Source organism: Nicotiana tabacum, chromosome 15 (genome assembly GCF_000715075.1).
Source record: "Nicotiana tabacum cultivar K326 chromosome 15, ASM71507v2, whole genome shotgun sequence".
NCBI lineage: Eukaryota > Viridiplantae > Streptophyta > Magnoliopsida > Solanales > Solanaceae > Nicotiana > Nicotiana tabacum.
Genome location: NC_134094.1, coordinates 132,616,046 through 132,620,586, shown reverse-complemented (window position 1 = coordinate 132,620,586; position 4,541 = coordinate 132,616,046).

Genomic DNA, 4,541 nt, shown 5'->3' with positions numbered 1-4,541 from the left:
TGGCAAGCTTTTATGGAATTTGTGCAAAAAGAAGGACAAGTTATGGGTGCAATGGGTTCATGCTTACTACATTAAGGGAAGGAGGATATGGGATGTGCAAGTAAACCAGGCCTCGTGGGTGATAAGGACGATCATAAAAGCTAAAGAGACCTTTGCAGAAGCAGGCTATCAAGAAGACTATGTGCATCAGTTAACTACGCTATCCGTTAAGGAGATTTACTGCAAACTCAGAGGAGATTACCCAAGAGTTGAATGGTAGAGATTGATATGGAACAATCATAGTCCTCCCAGGTGGAATTTTATTCTGTATCTAGCCATCCACAAGAGTCTACTTACCAAGACTAGATTGGCACAATGGTGCCACATTGACGATTTGTGTTGCCCTCTGTGCAATGCAGCAGATGAGTCCATTGATCATCTCTTTTTTCAATGCCAGTATTCTGCAAATGTCTGGTCTAAATTATTGAAATGTCAAGGAGTCACGAATATGCCGACATTGTGGCAAGATGAGATTACATGGGCTGCTAGGCATATCCAGGGGAAGTCTACTAGTATGATACGATTCAGAATGATCTAGCAGTCTGGCTTTATTGTGTTTGAAATGAAAGGAAATTGAGGTTGTTTCAAAAGAGAACTAGACCTGCGGATATGCTAGTAAGACACGTGATTCAGGAGATTCAATATAGAGGAGTTAAAATACCACGGTTGAAGGGGAAGTTAGCATGTCTTAATTTCTATTCATAGTATAATCTTTTAGCTTGTTCCCTCTAGCTGATAGGCTATGATGTTGTACGCAGATTTGGGGCTTCATGTCCAAACCGTGTTGAGATTTCATTTTTGTATGTTGTACAATTACAATTGGTAAATAACTTTCTTTAATTACCAAAAAAAAAAAAAAATTATTGTATAGAATAAAAACTACGTGCTCTCCTTAACAAACTCGGATAGTGTACTCAGTTATGGATTTATTGTATCAGTAGATAAATATCAAATATTAGATAGGAATCATAAAATAATCAGCTGCCGGAAAATTTGGGCAAAATATGACAGTTAACAAACAAATCGTTACGAATGAAGTAAATTCAATATTATTTACTATTAAGTTTGTAGTATTTTTTTATATGATTAATTATTGAATATATCTTGATTAGTTATGAAATTTTAATAGATAATTCTGTTATAATTCAAAAATAACTTTAAAAAGATGATAGTTCAAACAAAACCAACAAACATGTGAAATATTAATATAAAAAATTTATCATGCTAAGTATTTGTTATATGAATAATAGCTGAATATCGGCCGATAATAATTTGGCCAAGATGGTTTCTTTTTCCATAGCCAGGCAGTTGATAATCTCCTTCCACCAATTACATTCTGCCTTGATTTGATCGACTTTTTCTCGAAGTAACCCGATCTTTTCAACCTTTTGCTGCAGCTGAGATAACGAAGGGTTAACTTCCACAGTTGAGTCAAACACATACTCTAACAGAACGAGGCTCACCTGCTTATCTAGTTCAGCTTCTTCTTCACGAGCCTTAGCCAAATCTGCTTGGAGGTCCTTTATAGCCTCATCATTTTGGCTGCAAAGAAGCCGCAGGGCATCTCTCTCCCCCGAGACCTTCTGAAGCTCGACCTCACACTGGCTGAGGTCGACTCAAAACCTACTAACGGCCTGCACAGTAGGGAAAGAACACAAGTCAAGTTCGGAAAAGAACGAAGAAACCAAGTACAGTAAAATCATTACCCGAGAAATGAAACGTTGGGCCTCTTTTAGGAGAAGAGAAGCATCACCAATGTCGGAGGCATCATCGACTCCAGTAAAACAATCCCGAAAAGGGTCCCCTACACTAGAGCCTCCGCCCATATCGGGGGTCTTCAATTCTCGAGCCTCCTTTAACGCCTCCTTAGAAAAGTTTGGAAGAAAAGGCAAATGACCCTGTCATGGTGCCAAGCGAATCGCTCGGGATACCCTGATCAAGAATCGGGGTACCGGAACCGACCCCGACTGGTACAGACGCCATCGGCTCAGAAGCTCTGGTGACCTCGATAGCTTTCGCAGATCGGATCACCAAAGCCGAGGCATTATCTTTTTCTTCTTCTTCTTCTTCTTCTCTCAGTCGTTGGACCGAGTCCATCGAAAGAGCGATTGCCTTCCTCCTCAGCCTTTGAGTTTTGGGCTTGGGGTCCTCTGACCGAGAGACAGCTTTTCGCTTCTTATCTTTCCCCGGTTCTGGGACCGGGGACTTGGTTCCTCCTTCACCACTCGAAGGCCCCAAAACGGCATCCTTGGTTACACCTGCATGAAAGGAAATCGGTGACGAATGGAGCATAAAAAATATTTCTAAGAACACGAGGAGTAACCCTTACCATGATTCTTCGCCTCCCATCTCTCTTTTGCCAAATTACGCCAAGCGCGTTCGGCATAAGAGGAAGTCGAGGCTAACTTTCAAACCCAATCCTCGAGGTCGGGTACCGCTTGTGGCATCCAACGGGCAGCTGTATATCGGAGAAAGACATCAGATAAAATCAAAAAAAGATACGAAAAGCAACGTCTTATGAAAACCACTTACGGTCGAAATTCCATTCCTCGGGGAACGACATCTTCTCTTCCGGGATGAGGTCACAGGTCCTCACCCGAATATAACGGCCCATCCAACCCCGATCCTTGTCTTCGTTGATGCTCGACATCAAAGCCTTCAATGCCCGACGATGAAGCCTGATTAGTCCTCGAAAGATTTGAGGCCGATACAATCGTATGAGGTGATTCAGGAAAAATTCCAGCCCCCCGGCCTTGTTGGAGAAGAAGCGAAGTAAGGTTACTATATGCCATAGAGAGGGATAAATTTGACCAAGGGTGACCTGATATCGTTTGCAAAAATCGATGATCACCGGGTCGACGGGACCCAACGTGAAGGGGTAAGTGTAAATACTTAAAAACCTCTCTACATAGGTGATGACGCTCTCTTCGGGGGAGGGAATTCGCAACACAACCTCGGAATCCCAGTTGCAGTCTTTCCTCACAGCCTCGAGATGACCCTCCGTTATCGAGCACATGTACATCGACACATGCTAACATCGACTCGGAACAGATGAAGGATTCTCAACCTTAAAATCGATCTTCAGAGTACACGGGCCGGGAACATACTCATAGGTAGGCGGCTCTACCGGCGCCTTGTCGCCGGGCGATCGTGAAGAAGAAGCTTTCTCCTTCTGAGGTACAATTTTTGAAGTTTTGGCCATTGATATGAGAGAAATAAAGGCAAAGTTAGATGAAAATGTTATGTAGATGCCTTTGCAAGCGGCGAAATAGAGAGAAAGAGTAAGAAAATTTGGAAGAGTGAAAGACGTAAAAGTGGTAAATGTTAGATGGAGAGGTTATTTATAGGCTTGCATCGTGACGGTTCAATACCAGAGGTGGCCGACCACCGTCTGACATGCATTAAATACCTTGAAAAGACTAAATCGATGGGACAACTATCACATACGTCATGATCGGGCCCTGTGAAAACGTCAGCTTATAACCCGATCGAACCGTCGAAGATCATATCGATTCTCACCACATCCTTCCTGAGAAACGAGGGGACTATCTGTATACGGTCGAAATAGATTTCGTCCTTTCTACGTTCGATCGAGTTCGAATGGTAAGCAACCGGAGTGGGATTTTGGGATGAGTTCCGAAAGCAGTACAAACGAACCTCGAGTCCGAAGGCTGATCGAGGAGTCAGCTCGATACTTTTATCGAGCCCGTGACCAAATCGATCTGCAAGGCATTGCTTCGAGGTCAGAAATGCGCTACGCCCACCCCGGAGGTCGAACTCAAGCCAAAATCGAGGGCTCGACCCAATAACGAGTTCGAGCCAGTGTCGAGCTCACAGACAAGAGCCGTTACAACCGCACTAAGAGATAGAATCTTGGCGGGAATCGAGAAAGAGACAATTCATCATGGGTCTTCCACTATATGCTTTATTTTATTTTAAATAAAGTAGGATCGCTCTATTATAAAAGGGGAATCCTTGTAAGCATACGACACCGAGAATAGACTGTAACAAAAGATCACTTCTCATATTGGAAGATATCTCTTCATGCTTATTTTATTTTACCTTATTCATTCTTTTGCTCACTATTCCCATTCTCATAGTCAAGAATACACATATTTCTATTTCTCTATACGATTTGTATCAAATTGTATCACATATCCTTAGAACCATACATAAATTTAACGTTTTCTAATTTTTCGGGTAAATAGTTAATTAGACATCAAATTAGAATCTCTAAACTTAAGGTTATCAATTTATTATATCTTTGCTAGATACAATAATAACCATCCTTACAAAATAGAAATGAAGCTACCAAAATATCTCACCATCAGATCTAATAAGCATAGGTAGTTGTTTCGATAATATGAAGAATCTTTTACTAAAGATATAGAAAAAGTATTGTTTTATTAAAAAATATTGTTCTTCATTCTACTTTTTTCGATATAAGACCACCAATAACAATCCTTTGCTTAAAAAATATTATCTAAAAATCATATTTGGTA